This window comes from Aquarana catesbeiana, linkage group LG01 (genome assembly GCF_042186555.1).
Source record: "Aquarana catesbeiana isolate 2022-GZ linkage group LG01, ASM4218655v1, whole genome shotgun sequence".
NCBI classification, from domain to species: domain Eukaryota; kingdom Metazoa; phylum Chordata; class Amphibia; order Anura; family Ranidae; genus Aquarana; species Aquarana catesbeiana.
This window is the reverse complement of record NC_133324.1, coordinates 610825033-610846239: the sequence shown is the minus strand read 5'-3', so window position 1 is coordinate 610846239 and position 21207 is coordinate 610825033. Positions and strand designations below refer to the sequence as shown.

At 43.0% G+C, this 21207-nt stretch overlaps 1 protein-coding gene across 1 annotated transcript in view; it reads right to left on the bottom strand.

The window, feature by feature from the left end:
- RAB3A (RAB3A, member RAS oncogene family) overlaps window positions 1-16809 on the bottom strand; it is a 75350-nt gene extending 58541 nt beyond the window's left edge. Inside the window, exon 1 of the mRNA XM_073599510.1 lies at window positions 16654-16809. The gene's annotated coding sequence lies outside the window, so the exon portion shown is untranslated. The remainder of the gene's footprint in view (window positions 1-16653) is intronic.
- Window positions 16810-21207: the final 4398 nt, after the last annotated feature.

Below are 21207 nucleotides of genomic sequence, written 5' to 3'. Positions count from 1 at the left end.
GTGTATTAATACGCTAACTCCCCTGGCGTAACCCGAGTATGACGAATGGTAGGAGTGCCCTATCCACGGTTTTTTAAGACCAAGGACTCTCCTACCCACCAGGTGGGTCTCCTGAAGTATGCATATGTGTGGGTTATATTTTTTTAAATATGTCATAACCAGGGTTCTCTTTATTTTATCATTTAGACCCCTAACATTCCATGATATAATTCTCAGAGGTGCCATAGCACTAGAAATAGTAATGTTTGGGGATGGGAGTGTTGGCAGGACCGACCCAGAGTGGGACACACACCCGCCAGTAGACAGTAATTCATTCGTAGCATCTTGATCAGCGGGCCCGAAGTAGACCACGGGCCAAAAAAAATAAACCCAAGTAGACCACTGCTTATAGTCGTATCAATCTGAGTAAACCAAGAACAAAAAAGGAAATAAAGGAAAAAACTAACAAAAAAGGGGAACAACCGTAACCCAGAAACCCAACCCCCCCCTCCCCGCACATCCGTTGGGGAACTCGGAGTGCTTGTATCCCAAACTGATCCCATTATACTGTAGGAGAGTCTCCTATGAGAGCAATGGAGAGGCAGGCGACCTTTCCTCGCACAGGTGTTACAACTTTTCTCAAGATTGGAGATCTCCGCTCCCACGCCTACAGCAACAGGGGAGTACAAAAGAAATCAACTCTTTCAAAACATTATAGCGACATATGGAGTTTTCTATTGCATAGTTTGTAAGACAGAATCAGGCTTAAAAATAAAAAAACACCTAATAGAGATTAGGGGCACATACTTCGTTGTTTGACCAGTTTACCAGCCATATATATAGGTAGTGAGTCTATCCCCCTAGTAGTGTCACTGGCATGCAAATCTCCAAAAGGAAGGAAACTGTTACAAAACCATCCATTAACATTTAAACTTTTCCCCCCCCCTCCCAAGGACAAAACCCATGAGATAAAGATAAGCTAAGTCAAGGGGGGGAAAGGAAACATCTAGTTTAAACTAGAGGCACAGGCTTGAGTATTTACTAAGGGTAACCTTTGCAGATAACAGGAGAATAGTTCACTCCTTTGTGGCAGTGTTCAGGACATGCAATTCCCTCAGAGAGAGCACACTCTTGCAAGGTACATAACAGTGTTAGAGCTTTGCTAGTGCATTATTTGCAGAGCAAAGTTGGGCTTGAAAATAAAAAAACACCTAGTCTGAGCTAGGGGCACATACTTCATCATTATAGTTATACTTATAGTTATACCCCCCCTTCTAACATCCGCAGGTATAAGGAGAACAGTTTAGCCCCCTAGTATTTCCACCGGCATGTAAATCCCCCAAAGGGGAGGAGCTTCTACCAACCAATATATCAGCATTAAAGTTTGTCAGATGTATAGTTTGTGAGGCAAAGTTGAGCTGGAAAATAAAAAATCACCTAGTAGAAACCAGGGGCATATACTTCATTAATGAGCCAGTGCAGATCTCACGTATGTAGGGAGAACAGTCTATCCCCCCAGCAGTGGCGAGGACATGTAAATCCCTGGGAGCTGCATCGTATTATTCCAGCAGATTCCGGTCCCGCTCAAACATTATTCCCTCCCATCATTTATCAAGCGTATGAGTTGGCCGCAAAGCAACCTTGCAGAAATGAAGTAGTAGGTTAATTGCGTCGGTCTTGCAAAGTATTGTCTTGTCCCAGCCGTTCAAGTATCGATTGGGAAGGAAAAATTGTATAGCCAAAGGAAAGAGCATGGAGGCGAGCGTCTACCGCGCTCTGAAGTCATTCACTTCGGTACTAGCCAGTGTAGCTATTCCAGACAGGAGAAAAGCACAGTGTCTCCTCACTCCATTACCCCAGGAAAGAGTCTTCCCTCGCATAGCTGCGTCAGGCAGGGTTAAGTATCTCATCGCGTTATCTTTGTCCGGGTGTTGTATCTGGAAATGTAATGTAAGTTACAGTCTTATCCTTCCATCATGTTAACGGATTTGGGTGGTCACCATCCGTTTTTCTGGAGGAGGAAGGTCAGACAGCAGGCAGAAACTGTGTTCGTAATAATTCTTGGTACTCTAATGTGAAGAAGCGAGGGGAGACAGAGGGCAGCTGGGGAGGGAGAGCAGGAAACATCGGTCTACACTGGAACAACGGTGAAACTTATACATTACCGGGCACGGGGAAGGCCGTCCAGCCACTGAGAGGCATCCTCTGGGGAGGTGAAGTAGCGAGTAGATTCACCGTCAATTACCCGGAGGCGAGCAGGGAAGAGCATGCTATATTTAAGCCCTTTTGTGCGAAGCTGTGCCTTAACGTGATCAAAAGTCCTTCTGAGCCGTTGTGTGTCAATAGAATAGTCCGGGAACAGCATTAGCTTCGTGTTGTCAAAGCGCAGTTCAGGAACTTTGCGGGCTTCTCGTAGTGCCAGGTCCCGGTCTCGGAAATTCAAGAGTCTAAATATAAACGTGCGCGGAGGAGATCCCGGGGGGCCTCGTACAGGAGGCATTCGGTGGGCTCTCTCAATCACGAAGTGCGGGGAGAACTGGGCCTGCGGAAGCAGGGTGCGGAGCAGATGTTCCGTGAAGGCCGCGGGATCTTGGCCCTCAGCTCCCTCTGGTAATCCCACGAGCCGTAGGTTGTTCCGTCGGCTTCTGTTCTCGCCATCTTCCGCCCTAGACTCCAGTGTCTTCACCCTGACCTGCAGTGTGTGAATAGAGGCCCTCTGGTCCCGAATGGAATCCTCCGTCTCACCAATCCTACGTTCAGCCTCTCCCATTCGTCCTCTCATCTTCTCCATGTCCCTCCGTAACAACCCAAATTCTGTCTGTAGGTTGTCGATTTTTGCTGTGAGGGTCGTCTGGCATCCAGTTATCGCCTGCATTAGGGCCTGAAAGCGGTCTTCCTCTGCCGTCGCTGGATCCGCCATGTTGGCTTGAGATGCCACGTGCGCGCAGTCTATGGCGGGCCGCTGTTGTTGTTGCTGCTGGGCTAGTTTAGGGGCTTGTTTAGCCTTCCTACCCGGGCCCGTTTTGCTTCTTCTCATGCCCCAGCTACCTCCCGTATCTGTTAGTCAAATGGAGGATTAATTTTCGGATAGTTTAGGCGATTGGGAGCGGAGCTCCTCTCACACACGTCCTTTCAGGCCGCCAGCTCAGCCACGCCCCCAATCTCATAAAATCTAACAGTTAGACCCCTTTCACACTGGGGCGTTTTTTTAGGCGCTTTTGGGCTAAAAATAGCGCCTGTAAAGTGCCTGTAAAACGGCTTCCCTACAGTCTCAGTGTGAGATCCCAAGTGCTTTCACACTGAGGCGATGCGCTGGCAGGATGTAAAAAAAAGTCCTGCAAGCGGCATCTTTGGAGCGGTGTACACCACCCCTCCTGCCCATTGAAATGAATGCGCACCGCTGCCGAAGCGCCTGCAAAGCGTTTTGGCAGCAGCACTTCAGGGGCGCATTTAACCCCTTCCTCGGCCGCTAGCTGGGTTATAAGCACCCCGCTAGCAGCCGAATAGCGCCGCTAAAATGACGGTAAAGCGCCGCTAAAACTAACAGCGTTTTACCGTCAACGCATGCCTGCTCCAGTGTGAAAGCAACCTTAAGTAATAAGTGATACAGAAATTTTTTTACATTTAAACATTTATTGAACAAAACAAACCTCCAATCAGTTCACTTGTATGTATAATTTAGATTAAAAAAAAAATAACTATATCTTAAATATTAAATACACAAAAACAGGTAATCAAAACTTTTGGACGAAAAAAAATGAACTAACTTTACTGCTTATTTTTTTTTTTTTAATTAGTGTATTGTTTAAAAAAAAATTGCATTTGAAAGACCGCTGTGCAAATACCGTGTGACATAAAATATTGCAACAACCGCTATTTTATTCCCTAGGGTCTCTGCTAAAAAAAAATATATATAATGTTTGGGGGTTCCAAGTGATTTTCTAGCAGAAAATACAGAATTTTTACTTGTAAGCAACAAGTGTCAGAAAAGATTTAGTCTTTAAATGGTTAAACTGAGAAATTCTACACACAAGTTCAGTCTATTGATAAAAGAACCCGAAGAGATACAAATGTATCTTCTTATCAGATTTGGCAGGCTGCCCAGAGGAGGAGAGAAGAAAACTTCAGACAACTTGCAATTGACTTCTAATACAGAAGTCATTTGCAAGTCCCGCTGAAGTTATAATTGGCTTTTTTTTATCAGCACAATCTGCTGATGCCGATTAAGTAAAAAAAGCCAAATATCGGCCGATATATCGGTCGACCTCTACTTGTAACCCACCCTACACAGAAGGATGTCAACTATCCCTAACTCTAGGAGGTCACCATTAGGCCTCTGGGGACCCGGCTACACATGTGTTAGAAATATTTTATTAAAATTGACAACTTTGTGTAAAAAAAAAAAAAATACATTTTCTTTCCAGCATTTTCCAAAAACATGTGGCAAAAAAATTAAATGTTTTCCTCATAGATTTAGGCCCAAATGTATTCTATATTTCTTTGATAAAAATAACTCAAACTAGGCATGCGCTGATACCAGTTTTTTAAGACCAAGTACAAGTGCCAATACTAAATTACTGATACCCATTTTTAGTGTCTTGATAGGTTTTTTTAGGGCTTGTTTACACCACACATGCATGAAAACTGATAGGAAAACCGCACAGATTTCACTTGCAGAGACATCAGTTTTCGTGTGCCTTTCTGTGAGTTTGCAGTGCAATTTGAAAAAGTCCTGAGTCCTGTGCGATTTCAGTCTGGTTCAGGTGCAATTTCTAATCTCATACATTACAATTTGCATTGGACTCGCACCTGAACCACTGAACGAAATCACACAGGCTTTGAAATCACACTGCAAACTGGCCCGCACATATGTGAACCGAGTCTGGTTTTAGTATCGGAGCATTGTACAAGTACTCGTGGAAATACTTTGAACTGGCACAGATATCGGTATTTATTCAACACTGACACAAATCTGTTTATAGGAGATCATGTCATAATTTTCTTTGGAAATGAAGAAATTAAATTAAAAAAGAAGAAAAAAATGATTTTAACAAAGTAGTTATTTTAACACATTATGTCTTAGAGCACACAGCATAGGCATACCTAGAATTACACCCCAAAACACATTCCCATATGCCTCCTGAGCATGGGGATGCCACATGTGTGAGACTTTCACAGCACCTTTGGGCTTTCAAGAAGCCTAGATTATGTATTTTTATTTCCTGAATACCTATCACATTTTTGGAGACGCTGGAGCACCAGAACAGTGGAAACGCCCCCAAAATGACCCCATTTTGGAAAGCTAACACCAAGGTACTTTCCAAAAGGCATAATGAGAAAATGTGCAAAATTGTGTAACAGAAACTAAGAAAAACTTGCTTTTTTTCAAAACTGTCAGTATTTCTTGTTTATCTGGCAAAAAAACAAAAAAAATCAATAACAGTGGTGATTAAATAAAAGTGCCCATTATTGAAGTGGTTAATAAGTTACTAACCTGAGAGGATGGAAGATTTCAGCTAGGACAGTTGGCACCAGCACAAAGGACAGTAAATGTAAGTACTGTCCTTGGTCCTGATTTTTTAATAAAAGAAAATAATTAAACTTAGCTTTAAAAGGATCTCCAGAAGTACAGTTATTCTTTTGGCCTGCCCCCTCATCCCCAAGGGGTAATCATATTTTGGTTAAAGTGGAACTTTTTTTTTTTTTTTTTTGGATGGAGTGAAAATCTAAATGTTTTTTCATTGGAACAACAGGAGAAGGGATTTCTCTCAATGGGTCAAAAGTAGAATTTCTTTGAACTTTGAGGACATTTGCTCTTGTTTTCTTTTGTGTCTCTCAGGAAATATTAGGACAACCTTTCCAAGGAATAGCTGGAGTTGCTCTTTAAGACCACTTTAACTACAGTCTGATATAAAAGACATAAATTGAAGGCATTTATTAAAAAAACATTAAATTGATATTTTTAGATGCAGTTAATGTGAAGTACCAGATGTTAGGTTCTTGCAATTTCTCTCATAGCAGACTGGGAAAGAGAATGGCAGTACTGCGGTCCAAATTTGTGGTGCTGCATGCAAATGTGCTGGCAATAAAACATGCTGAACAGGAGGAGCTAACCCCAAGTTCACATCTATGCAGCCGAGGTTGATGCATTTTTCCAGCGCGTTATGCAGTGCGTTTTGCATTTTTAAACCCGCATTTTTGCATGCAGTTTTCCATTTTTTGAGATACAGCACTGCGTCGCTTTAACGCTTTAATAATTTATACTTTTTGCTGTAATAAATATCCAAAATAAAAGTAAAAAAAAAAAAAAATTTCTTCATCAGTTTAGGCCACTATATAAAACTTCTACATATTTTTTGGTAAAATAGCAATAAGCGTATGTTGATTGGTTTGCGCAAAAGTTATAGCGTCTACAAAATAGGGAATAGATTTATGCAATTTTTAATTTTTTTTTTTTTTACTAGTAGAGACAGCAATCTGCGATTTTTAGCGAGACTGCAACCTTGTGGCAGACAGATCGGAAACTTTTGACACATTTTTGGGACCACTGACATTTATATAGCGATCGGTGCTATAAAAATGCACTGATTACTGTGTAAATTGCACTGGTAGGGAAGGGGTTAACACTAGGGCGCGATCAAGGGGTTAAATGTGTTCCCTCGTGTGTGTGTTTCTAACTGGGGGGGGGGTGGGACTGACTGGACGAGGAGACAGATCGCTGTTCCTAATTAGTAGGAACAGGCAGACAATCTGTCTCTCCTCTCCTGTCAGAATGGGGGTCTGTTTACATACACAAATCCCCGTTCTGGCTCTCGTGCCCGCGATCGTGGGTGGCCGGCGGACATCACGCCTGCCAGCCACGCGCACCGGGTCCCCCGCTGTGCAGCGGGCACCTGCTAACGCCCTTAAAAAAGGTGCCGATGTACACCTACGCCGAATTGCGTAAACGAGCCGACCTGCAGCAGTATAAATCAGCAGTATAAATGATCTAGCTGGTCGGCTAGTAGTTAAATTGACTAGCTGGCTGTTAAGGAGCGGAGGTACATTGTTTTTTATTTTTTAATAAAAACCCATGTTGTGTCTTTAGTCACTTTTTAGGTGAATGTTTAGGGGTACTATGTACCCCATAGTCATTGACATGGGGGGTGGAATCTGGGGGGCCCCCTTGTTAAAGAGGGCTTCCAGATTCCGATAAGCCCCCTGCCCACAGACCCCCACAACCACTGGCCAGGTTGGTGGAGAAGAGGCCCTTGTCCCCATCAGCATGGGGACAAGGTGTTTTGGGGTTGAGGTGCATGTTGAGGGCATGTGGCCTGGTATGGTTCAGGAGGGAGCGCTCACTCATCCCCTCCCTTTCCTGACCTGCCCTGCTGGGCTGCATGCTTGGATAAAGGGTCTGGTATGGATTTTAGGGGGGACCCCATGCAGTTTTGTCCCCCAATTTTGTGTTTTTATTGCCTGCAATTTTTTTTCCACATACAGCCACCCGCAGGGAACCCCGCGGACAGCTGATGACACATCGGTTGTTAAGGATGCGATGGCCGGATTCCTGGCCCACTCTTTAACAACCCGCTATACACAGTTGGTTATGGAGAAAAAAAAAAAAAAAAAAAAACACAAAACGTATCAAAAATATAACATTTGCATTTTTGGTGCGGGTCCATTGAGGTCTATTACAAGCAAAACGCAATCTGCTGTGGAGAAAAAAAAAAAAAAGGCCCAACCCTTTCCAAAAATGCACCGGCTGAAAAACGCATAGAAAGGGTACCATTGGAAACCATGTTAAATGAACGTTAGTGCGTTTCTGCAAAACGCACTAAAAAACGCATAGGTGTGAACCTATGGTAATTCACTAAAGGTTACTGCTTGCGATATGAAGGTCACGTGAACCATTTTTTGAAAATATTGCATGAGATAATAACAGAGTCAATTCAAAGTAAAATATTGAATATAAATAACAATATTTATCGGTAATTACCTCGAAAATATTGAGATAAATTCCACACATTTGTTAAAAACGTGAGATAAATACTGCAAAAAAAAAAAAAGTGAATCACTGAACACATTTTAATCACCTGCCAGTTGGCAGTCAGTATTTTAGCAAAGTACAAAAAAAAAAAAAAAAAATAGAACACTGCGCTGGCCAGGAAATTAAAAGTATACAATGTATCAGTTTTGCCCTGAGCTCAGGAATAAAAATAAATTGTAACATTTCACCAGGGAGATCGTTCTGTGAATGAAAGAATGGTAGAATGTTTTCAGTTTCATGGTATTTCTGTGTGCATTTGTTTATTCCTCTGGTAGGGCAGTAAAAAAAAATAAAAACACCAAAGATAAAGCAAAATGTAAGTGATATCGCAAAACATAAATATTTAACATATTTGGTAAAGAACACTTTTTTTTGTGAATTGACTACTTTTGAGATAAATACTGCATAGGTTATTTTAACTCAAAAATTCAGTATTTATCGCTTTGTGAATTGACCCCAAAGTGAGCAATCATGACCTTATCAGTCTGCTGCTTTTTTGTGTTCACAAACTATGTGAAGACCCCACTATATTTCTTGGGTGTCCTTTTATGAAACTGAGATCAGTGGCGATTCCGAGTCTCGCCGCTGATCTCAGGTCATTACCAGTTTATGAAACTGAGATAATCAGTGGAGAACATGTTCTCCGCAGATTATCTCAGCACAGTGAGAATCTTAACTGACTGTCACAGAAACGGCCAGTTTATGAAGGTGCCATCTCAGCACCTCACTGGCGATCTGTGACAGAATTCTCACTTTCTGATTCACCATTTCAGAAGTGGAGAATCAGAGTGAGAAGCGTGAAACTGGCTGAGTATTCTGGAGAAAGCAAGAAGTCTTTTGACTTCTTTCACCAAACAGTCATAGTACATCTTCCCCACCATTACACACCCCAAAACCAGCAGGATAGGAATTTATAGTGTGTGTGTGTGTGTATATATATCTATCTATTTTTTTTTTTAGATGTTCACGTCTCTGACTGGGTTCACACTTGTGCGATGCGTGAACCAGCGTGATTCCTGTGCGGGTTTTCACATCGCACCTACATTGACATCTGCGCACCACTGCGGGTGTCAATGTAAAGTTAATGACACCCCCAGATCATTTCACAGATCGCAGTGCGAACTATGTAATGGTGCAGGAATCGGATCGTATGGGTGTTCGCGATCCGATTCCAGTGCGGACCAAATAAAGGGTCCTGTACCATTTTGGTGCAAATGCAATATGATTTAGGGCCAGTTCCCACTGCTGCGGTGTCCGAGATTGGATGCGATTCGCACCGCACTGCATTGCAAAATCACATCCGATCTCTGTGCGATGCGATTTCAGCCATACAGATAGTATTCCTGAATTTGTATTGCACTCGTACAGGACCCTTTTTTTGGTCCACAGCAGAATCGGATCGCATGGGTGTTCACACCCATGGGATTCGATTCCTGTCCGGGTTTGCAGATCGCACTGCGATATGCGAACTGATTTGGGGGGGTTGTTAACTTTTAGGCCCAGTTCACACATGTGCGATCCCGAACATCGCACAGGCATCGCATGTAATTCGCAGCACACTGCCATTCACATTACATGCGATGTCTGTGCGGTGCGCTATCAGCCGCACAGATAGTATGGCTGATATCGCACCGCATTCGGTGCAAACACGCACAGGACCCTTTTTTCAGTTCGGACCAGAATCGGATCGCATGTGTGTTCACACATACGCGATCCGATTCATGTCCGAACTGTCAGTTCGCAGTGCGATATGCAAGCTGAACTGGGGGTGTCGTTAACAATGTATTGACACTCCCCAGCGATTCGCATATGGCAGTGTGAACTGACATGCGAGTCGGTGCGATGTGGGAACCCGCAGTGGATTCGCAGTGTTCCCGCATTGCACCAGTTTATCAATTTTTATATTTATCAATTATGAAATATATTTTGTTTTAATTTATTAATAAATATTTATACTTGTATACTTTATTAAAATTATTTTTTAATGATTATAAATGTATTTTGCATTTATATGAATGGTGTATAGCTGCATTACATATGTGGATTACATTCATTTACTATACACCATTCACATTTAAATAGGCACATGTATGATCTTTAAATATTGATAAAAACAATGTTTTTTTTTTTATAATTAGGTTAATGTATATTGTGTAGGGGGAATTTAACTTTAATATTTTATTCATATGTTGGGGAATAATGTGTGCTGATTTGTGTTAAACTTTTGTATTTTATGGTTCCTCATACTGTAATCCTGCTATATCACGCGGGATTACAGTGAGAGGAGCCGTTCTCAGGAGTTCCCGGCGTTTGTAGATCGCTTCCCAACTCAACATGAGAAGCGATCTACACACTTTCATAAACAGGCACTCAGAGGAGAGCGATCTCCTCTGAGAATGCCTGAGAACTGAAAAGCGGTATTTTACCGCACTTTCATAAAAGGACACCTTAGCCCAGAGGTCTCCACTTGCTGCCCTGCCTGCCCAAGCCAATTCCGACACTTCTCACCTACATATAAAAAAACTGCATTTTTTTTTTTTTTTTTTTTTTACTAGATAATTACTTAGAACTTACTTTTTTAATGTCACAGGATATTTGTACAGTGGTTTATCAAATGCAAAGTCTCAGGGAAAAAAAACTTTAATGAATTTTAGTGAACACAAACACAATATAAAACCTGGATTTTTGGCAAACTATGATGAATTACGCACTCCTGAGGAATGGTGACAAATTACAGTACCTAAAAATCTCTATAGCTTTAGCCTGCTGTCAGCTGAACCTGGGTCACAGGAGTGCAGAACTAAGTGCATTCCTGTGACCCATAGGAGAAGTAGGGCCAAAAGAGTTTTGGATCTACTCCTTTAATGGTTCTGCAATCCATTTTTCATTAAATTGTTTGTGTTTTTCTGCCTTCCTCTAACATCCTCCAAGAGCTCTTAAACCTCTCCTTCATTTCCATGTTTGGAATCAGCAGTGCGTATTAGTTGCGATTATGTGCATGGCACCCTGGACACCACAAATTCCATAGTCCATCCCGGGAGGATGCACGAGAGGGTGGTTATGTTCCAACACACAGTGGGACCATGGAGAATGAAATTAACCACCCTCTAATAGAAAGTCAGATCCCAGCAGGAAAAAAAAAAAAAACGGTACTTTAAAAGTAGTATTAAACCCAAAAGCAAACATTTGTTATATTGCAGCTTGGATGTTATGGCTGTGTTAGTTTCTTTTTTTTAAGCTTTCTTTCTTCTATTTTCATCTGGTGATCCAGACATTATGGCCTCTTTCAGACAGAGCAGATACACCTGCTTAGCGGGGGATCTCTCCATAATACCCACTGAGCAGGCGGTGGACAAGTTTATGTGTCCGCTCCACTATGCAGAGCAGACACAACCCGCTCTCCTCTATGGGGCAATCAGATGGAAATGGACTGCATGTCCATTCCTATCCAACGGCCATCTGATTGACGAATGTATCCCCATCCATCTGTTTTTAGCAGACACATGTCCGCTGACATCCACTGCCCCGTAGAGAACGATGGGTGGTCCGATCGGGTCTGCCTGAAAAAAAGTGACAGGCGGACCCAATCGGTCTGCTGGTGTGAAAGGGGCCTACGCCTGTTTTTCATAAGCTCTCCAGAAGAATGTACCAGTTTACATGGAGACAAACCACTTAACACTGGCAGGGGTGATTAAAATGATCAGCTTTTTATTCATGCAAGACCTTTGTCCCAAAAGAAAAAAAAAAAGTGAATTTGCCAATATTTTTAACACTACCCTCCCCCCAGACTGACAATGCTGCTGTCTGCTGTGCCTCCTGTTCTCATACCTCAAGACGGGTTTCTCACTACAAGAGGTATGTTACTGGCCGGGGAGGGGGGAGCAATTTATTGGAAACCATCCCTGCCAGGAAAAGACAGTGATTATTGCTAGCGGCTATAGAAGCCAGTAACGATAAGCGCAAGAGAATCCGGCAGGCTGGTTGTACCGATCAACTTGGTACATTCAGCCTGCCCATTAACGGTTCAAACCGTGTATGGTCGGCCTAAATCTCAGAACTGGATGAACAGGAATGAAAATTCTCTGCCTGGTAAAAAACACACCTTCCTTAGATTTACTTTGACTGTGTACCCAGAGTTCAGCTTTAAAAGGAAAAGCAAGGCCAAAAGCTCTACAGGATAAAGTTTGCTAATGGTTGATCATCCGGTCCAAGCTGGGGAAAGATTCCGCTTTTTTTTTTTTTTTTTAAACCTAAAATATATTCAAGTTTCACAACACACAGCAGTGGTACAAGGATACTACAACAAAAGAGAACACACTTTTTTTGTTAAAAGCAGCCTATGCTGGAAAGGGGGGGGGGGGAATAGCAGGAATGGAAGAGAAAGGAACAACCAGTAGGACAACCTTAACAGAACCCTAAGCGCAAAAATACAATCAGGTAGGCTTGAGAGGTCCCAACCCTACTACAGAGACAACTGTCTTGCCTTGATCAATCCCTCCCAAATTTTAGTGAATTTTTTCGGGCAGTTTCGTCCCACGTACGTTAGCTTGTATAGTGGCAGAGCTGCATTAACTAAGGTTTTCCATTGTGTTATAGTCGGGGGGTTAGCCTTTTTCCATTGAAGCAAGATTGTCTTTCTAGCATAAAAGGCAACATAAAATAAAAATCTTTTTTTAGATTGGGAAGCCTCCAAAAGTGTTACATATTCCAAGTAATAAGAGAAGTGGATCACAATGATCCATAGTTTACCAATTTGATTAATATTCTCAACCATTCCATTCCAGAAATCCTATATCCACGGGCACGACCAGACCATATGGAGAAATGTACAAGGATCAGAACTACATTTGGGGCAGGTCGCCTCCCTAGAGGCATAGATTCTTGACAATCGAAAAGGGGCATAGTGGGCCCGATGTATGAACTTGTACGAAGTTGGGTAAATCTATCCTGTGCAGAGATCAGCAATGGAAGGTATTGCTGTAAGCCCTCCTCCCAATCATCATCGGCCAATGCAGTTATATCAGTTTGCCAAACCAATAAAAGTTGGGGCACCTTAGAGGTATCCAAACCAGCAAAAAAAAAAAAAAAAAAAAAAAGAAGTATAGAGCTGAAATAGATTCAGTCTTTACAGTCAGGATCCATCCAGGCGATGCCTGGACTGGCAGCTGGCTCAGCAAGCTGCTGGAAGACTGAGGCAGCTGCTCCCACCCCCTCCACTCCAGTGAGCGCTGAAGGAGCAGAGAGTCTGTGACTGACAGTCACTGGCTCACTGAAGATCGAGAACTGAGTGATCAGTGGTCTTTGATCACTCAGTTCTCAGTCTTAGAGGCAGCAGGGGACAGCTGCAGCTGGGATTGGTGCTGTAGCAATCTAGGTGGGTATGTATTTTTGTTTATTAAATGTATTATTGCAGATTTCAAAGTGGTGGAGAAAGAAGAACACTGGTGTCTTTGGGACAGTGGGGTTGGTAAATCTTTGAACTATGGTGTGGATCTGTGACCAAAAGGTCTAAAGGGTGGGACAGGTCCAAAAAACGTGAAGCATATTGCCATGTGCCAAGTCACATCTCTAGCATGTCTATGAGGTAAATGGCATATAGTGCTGTCAGAATTCTGTACCAGTGAGTGACATTTTTAACTGATCTTCTGATATCTATTGCTGATGGAGGTCCTGTAGAAGAGGGTCAATATTTTGGTTGGAACTGTGGGTGAAAGGGTGACTTGAATGTCTCTTGATTGAGGTTCAAGAATCAAAGTAGAGTTTAGAACTCTCCACGAGAAGGTCCAGTAGACCAGCATTTCCTTTCAAAATTAGTTAGCAAGCATGCAAAGAGATGGGCAGGGATCTGGTACAATGGGTGGCTTGGACAGTTTTTTCTTTTTTTTTTAAGCAGAAGCAGGTCCTATAAAAAAAATCTGGTTGGTCATCAACTAGGCCAAATTTTTGAAACATATGTTTCTACTGCATAAAAGGACGTAGGACAGATTTACCAAACTCCTAGGGAGTGTTTCTGGTGGAGGGAGGACAGTGTTCAGTTCCAATGCATACCCATTTTTTTAAGGCTTTATGATGGCACACATCTTTCTCACACACCATCTCACAGCACCTCAGTGTGCTTAACTGTATGTATAAGTGTAGTGTTTCAGTGTGGAAGGATATCTTCTGCCAGGATTCACTGCTGTCTGTGCCCCCACTGGGGTTATTTACCCTATTTAGTCTAGTGACTATTGTCACCAAGACACGGAATTAAAATCCAAATTTCTGGAATTAAAATGGAAAATCTCTTTCTGTGAAAACTGTCTAGTGCCTCATTCAGACAAGCGAATTATGACAGATAGACTGCTAAGTTCAGAGCGAGCTAAAAGCCACCTTGTAATGGCACATGGTGATCCTGCCCACGAGAGGGTTCCCCTGACAATGCTGCCTTTCAAGAAAAGCACACAGGAGCATCATTGCCACCCTAAGATGTGCACACCAGCACTTTGAACTTCAGTGTGGATATAAAAAAAAAAAAAAAAAAAGGGTATTTATATTTTTTTTCTTATATCTATACATAAACGTTTTGCCTTTAATTTCTATTGTAAACTGAATGTGTTGTTTTACAAGGGGATTACTGACAATCACTTTAAGTGCAAACCATTCACTGAAAAGAAGGACATGCATTGTTTCTACAGCATTAAATGAACCATTATTCTTCAAGAGAGGGGGCAGTAAAATATAGTCAAGTTGGGTAGCAATCAGCTTTCAATGGGCCCCACCGAGCTCAGACTAGCAACAATCTACAAGGTGCTATAGTATATTACAATGCTACAACGGAAAGCTGAGCCAAAGACAGCCCCTGCTTGTTAAATGGAGGAGAAACTATTGGGTAGAACCAAAAAGCTGATCTGGAATCGCTTTCAGCCATTACTGCAGTGGATGAGGGACATCAAGCAAGAGCAAATTACAATTCGGCATGCTTTCCTGCTGAGAAAAGTGCAGGCTGTGAAAGCCAAGAAGCTGCAGGGCTGTAGGTACAGACGATATTGTTTGCACGATAAAAAGGATTACAGCGTGGCCTGTTATAGAGTACAGAATTGTCATTTTTCTTTTAAAAAAAAAAAACCACATGCCTCCCTTATTTGCTATTTCTGACGATTCTTCAAAAACACGATCCACATAAAACGTTTTCATTTTTCATTGTACAGCCTAGACATAGGGGGTTATCCTTATAGGACGATGACCACGGATAGTCAAAGAGTAGATTGTGTTAATTAGGTTTGGCAAGCACACCTTAGAATTTCAATGGACATAACCTATTTCAGAAGCTGAATGGAAGCGTGTGTGCATTTATACACATCATATAATATAAATACTATGAGGGCAATTCACTAAGGCCCGATTCACACCTATGCATTTTTAGTGCTTTTTCCAGATTTGCACTACAGGACGTGTTTGCATAGGAAACCATGTTAAATGGACTGTAGTGAAAATCTGCAAAAAGCACAAAGAAAAAAAAAAAAAAAAAATGCATAATGTGAATCTGTAAAACTGTATATGCATACATGTATATGTGTAATATATATGTGAATATGTAAAATGTAAAACTGGCGCAGCTGTGCATGGTGACCAATCGGCTTGTTCAGTTAAGCTTTGAAAATGAAAGCTCAAAGCTGATTGGTTTTTCAGCTGCTCCAGTTTTTGTCAATTCCCCCATATATGCAGAAATTGTATATTGGCTGATGTTGCAAACATTGCAATCTAAAGAAGTGTGTGTGTGTGTGTGTGTGTGTGTGTGTGTGTGTATGTATGTATGTACGTACACACACACACACACACAAACAAAAAAATAAAAAAAAATTATCACAAAAACATGCAAGCACCTGAATCCTTAACTGAAGAACTCAGGTGGATTGTATTTACATGGAAAGCAAATGAGAATTGTCAATTGAATGAAATGTGAATCGTCTGGCGTTTCCAGCATCATAGGATACAGCTTGACATCTACAGTATATAAACCTCCCAATGTCAGAGGGGCATGAATCAAGGAATCATAGATTCATTCCCCTCCCCCCCCCCCCAAAGTGTAAAATAATCTGGAAAAAAAAAAAAAGCATTGCCTATGAAATGAAGCGCATCAATTATTCAGCATGTTCATTTTAACACCTATGGTATAATTAGACCCTAGTACTATCAAATATCATAGAACCTTGGGTGGCAGAAATGTCCATGAGACAATAGAAGCCCCTCCATGACCAAATAAGTCTCTGCCGCCCCCCCCCCCCCCAGCAGATCCCTCATCCCCAGCCAGCTCTATGGATGTCTGCTGATCATGGATTCATCATCTGCTTTCCCCCATTACACAAAGCCAGGAATAATACTAAAAGGCAATCAGGATTTTTTTTTTTTTTTTTTTGCTTCTGATCTGATGCAAGCTTATGAAGGCTGCCCATGGATTTGCAATGCGAAAAGCCCAGGCTAACAGCGCCAGCAGCATCCTTCCATGACAAATGAAGGTTAGATCTTGTACCCGAGCAGGCATCAGCACCAAAAGGCAAGCCAATGCTAACTGCTCTTTTAAAGGATCTTTCCCCCCCTCCATAGATCGCCCTTTTTCCATGTAAGCACACGAACACAACATAAAGAACAACAAGCCTTGCTCTTACCCCTCGATATTTGTTCGGCTCCCTATTGCACCAATGCAGCAGCTTTCTCCCTGCACCTGCAGAGCACACGCTGACGTCAGCTGATTGACAGCTGCAGAGTGGTGGTGGGCGTGGCCACGCCGTCCCATTCCCCTGCCCCCTCGGTGGAAACGGAAGCCTGGGATTGGCGAGGCGGGCAAACCAATGGAAAAGCGCCGCCTGTATTCCTTGTTAAACAGGGGGCGGTGACCGGTTGCCTTGGTTCCCGGGATGAATGGCTCTGCCTTGACGTCCCACCCTCCTTTTTTTTTTTTTTGTTTCCAACATGGATGAGAGTGAATTATAGATGAAGGAGGATAACGGCGGCGGCTGTGGTAGGGCAGTCGTTAGAGTGTCTTAAATATATGAATGGCTGCCGCTTACATTATTAACGAGGCTGCGAGCTGTTCCGAGCCGTGCTCACGCTTCAGGTCTTCTCCTGAGCGGCTGTTCTGTGGTAACCATTACCTTGGTCTATAGGGCAGACATTCACCTCCCAAGCTGGCCCCAGCCAGGCCTTCACACTCAAAGCAGATCTCCCTATTGAAGACGTATGTGGACGACCTGGAGATCCTGCCAGTAACAGCGCTTCCTTTGGAGCCTGACAACCCTAATGGCCCCGTACACACAGGAAAAATACCGCTAGTATGATAATCTGATCGTTAGTACACCGCTATCCAGAGCCAATCACAATCCATCCAATATTATCCGACGGGACAAAAACAAAAACTTTTCTCGTACGATACCGGATCGTATGATTTTTGTTTGATCAGTACAGTTATCGTTCACAAATACGATACCAATACACGACACCAGCCCTCAAAATTTCCATTCGCCTGCTCGCATTTGGCGAGTGGACATTCGCCTCCCTCTGCCACTCTGATGCCCTATAAAAAAACAAAAGAGGCTGCACCGCTTCTGTCAGGAGGAAAGCCGGCCAGATCACAAGAGCGGGGATCTCCCGCTGTAAGGCTACTTTCAAACTGAGGCGGGCGGGCGCCGGCGGTAAAGCAGCACTATATTTAGCGCCGATTTACCATAGTTTTATTCAGTTGCTAGTGGGACGGTTTTAACCCCCGCTAGCGGCCAAAAAAGGGTTAAAAGTGCTGCTGCAGCAGAGCTTTGCAGGCGGGTTTGCGGCGCTGCCCCATTATTTTCAATGGGAAGGGGCGCTTTAGGAGCGGTGAATACAGCGCTCCAAAGATGCAGCTTGCAGCAATTTTTTGACCGTCCTGCAAGCGCACCGCTCCAGTGTAAAAGCCCTCAGGCTTTCACATTGGATTGAATTGAGCGGCTCTTTCAGGGCGCTTTGCAGTCGCTATTTTTAGCACGATCGCGCCTGCAAAGCGCCTCAGTGTGAAAGTAGCCTAACAGCTTGGATATGAAACGCCAGCCGCTGTCAAAGTCTTCTGAACCGGCTCCTGTGATAGGCAGCACACTGGTCCAATGCCAGTCCAGGAGGCAGGACTTTGTTTAACCACTTCAGCCCCGGAAGTATCTGCCCCCTTAATGACTAGGCCGTTTTTTTTGCGATACAGCACTGCATTGCTTTAACTGACAATCGCGCGGTCATGTGACGTACCCAAAAAAATTGACGTTCTTCCCCCCCCCCCCTACAAATAGAGCTTTCTTTTGGTGGTATTTGATCACCTCTGCGTTTTTTATTTTTTGCGCTATAAACAAACGAAGAGCGACAATTTTTAAAAAATAAATTTTTTTTTTACTTTTTGCTATACTACATATCCAAAAAATCTAAAAAAACAAATTTATTCATCAGTTTAGGCCTATATATATTCTTGTACATATTTTTGGTAAAAAAAAAATCGCAATAGGCGTATATTGATTGGTTTGCGTAAAAGTTATAGTGTCTACAAAACAGGGGATAGATTTTTGGCATTTTTATTCTTTTTATTTTTTTTTACTAGTAATGGCAGCGATCTGCGATTTTTAGCAGGACTGCGACATCGCGGCAGACAGATTGGACACTTTTGGGACCATTGACATTTATACAGCAATCAGTGCTATAAAAATGCATTGATTACTGTGTAAATGTCACTGGCAGGGAAGGGGTTAACCCCAGGCGGCAATCAAGGGGTTAAATGTGTTCCCTAGTTAGTGTTTCTAACTGTATGGGGATAGGACTGACTGAGGGAGGACACATATCGTTGTTCCTACTTACTAGGAACAAACGATATGTCTCCTCTCCCCTGACAGAACAGGGATTTGTGTGTTTACACACACAAATCCCCGTTCTGGCTCTCGTGCCCACGATTGTGGGTGGCTGGCGGCAATCGTGCAGCGGGCGCGCGCCTCTGGCGGCTCTTAAAGGGGACAACATACCAATTTGGAATTAAAAAATAAGACAACAGTAAAGTTAGCCCAATTTTTTTTTTTTTATACTGTGAAAGATAATGTTACACCGAGTAAATTGATACCCAACATGTCACGCTTCAAAATTGCGCCCGCTCGTTGAATGGCGACAAACTTTTACCCTTAAAAATCTCCATAGGCGAGGTTTAAAAAATTCTACAGGTTGCATGTTTTGAGGTACAGAGGAGGTCTAGGGCTAGAATTATTGCTCTAACAATCGCGGCGATAGCTCACATGTGGTGTTTGAACACCGTTTTCATATGCGGGGGTGTTTTAAAAAAAAATCTTATTTATTTTACCTTTTATTTTTTATTTTTACGCTGTTCTTTTAAAAGAAATTCCTATTACACGGAATGTAAACATCCCTTGTAATAGAAAAAAAAGCATGACAGGACCTCAGATCTCATATTTACACTAAAATGCAATTAAAATAAGTCTCTTTAAGAGCTCGAAAGTGACGTCAAAACATCACTTCCGCCCTGCAATGGTATGGAGACGGGTGGTGGGAGCCCTCTCCCGCTGCCGATAAAAGTGATCTCTGCAGAGACCACTTTTATCTGAAAGTGGACCGCTCGCTGTAGAAGAGGATACCAAGGTTATGGTAGCTAGCTGCTGCCATAACAATGATATACAGTACCTCTTCAAAGTACCGACGTATAACAACGGCGGGCGGTCCGTAAGTGGTTAAGGATGCGGGCGGCCGGCTTCCCGACCCGCTACTTAAAGTGGACCTTCAGTAATTTTTTCAACTTTCCAGCTATTAAATCTTCTGCTCTTTTTGTTTTAACTTTGGATAGTAAAACTTTTTTTTCTGCCAGTAAATACCTTATACAGGCCACTTCCTGTTCCCTGTCTGGCAAAAAGCCTAGGCTTATGACATCATGCAGAGCTCTCTCACTCTCATGAGAGTTTGCCAGGAAGGGAGGGGGGATGAGTCAGAAGAGGGCCAATGAGAGCTGCAGAGCTGGAGGTGTAACTCTGTGTGTCTGTGTAAATCCAGGAAGTGAGATATGGAAAAATTCTGCGCTACCCAAGACTGAGAAACATAGAAGCAGCCAACACGACCAACAAAGTATAAATGGAAAAGACAACAAAAAAGTGTGGCGCTAAACAATATGTGATGCTACTATATGCAAGTCAATGGAAAATAAGAGAGTCAATAGCATCTACTGCAAGCATATAGTCCTTTACGGAACATCAAAGGCACATGGTCTCTGTGACAACGTGTAGAAACACAATGTTGGAGAATAATAAGAAAATCTTGACCGAAATTCTGCTCACTACCACCAAGAGTTGGAGAGGCTTACCGGATGAGGTGGACCCAATGGGGCATACGCCGGACTGGGTCAGACAAGGCTTAGGTGGTAAGTGGCTGTGTGTACTCCGATGAGGATACGGTCTCACGAATGGGTAGTGTTCGTCCAGTGAAGCCGGGAGCTTGAGAGATGTGCACAATCTCACAGATGAGGGTCTTGAGGAAGTGATGGGGTATTACACAAGAAGACCCCTCAAAACAACATTCACCGGACCAGATTTTGATGCAGAAGGATAAAAAAAAAGGGCCACATAGTGTAAATCCAAAAACTAAAATATTTATTGCGGATAAAAAAGATGTACACTCACATGTAGATCCAAGACTAAAACAGCGCTGTTAAGAGTAAAAGTGGCGACAATGGGGTCCTGCCCGACGCGTTTCGTCCTAAAAGACGTCATCAGGGGGGTCCCCCCCACTGTAGCCACCCCAATATATATAAGGAATGTGCCCCTCATGATGGGAAACAGCTCCACGTTTGAAAAGTAATTACTTCCGGTTTCGGCCAAAATGGCCGACCGGCGTGCGTTCCAAGCGTGTGTGCCACGCCTCTTTTCCATGGTGTATACTACACAGGAAGTACAGAGAGCGATGTACGGCATAAATGTCAAAAAGGGAACATCTGTGAAGGGATGGTGCATATCAAACCAGTGCTTAGGTTGGATGTTGTGCCCAAGATGAAATGGAGTACAAAAAAGTGTGCCCTCTGATCGTAGAAGTGCGCTTAATACCGCGCATGTGTAGTGGGCACGAGTGCTGCGCTCCACACTGCTCCTGCGCAATAGGTGTGAGGGGAGGGTGACGCAGTAATGCGATATGTGGGCGTGACGGCCCCGGAAGGTGACCAGCAAGTA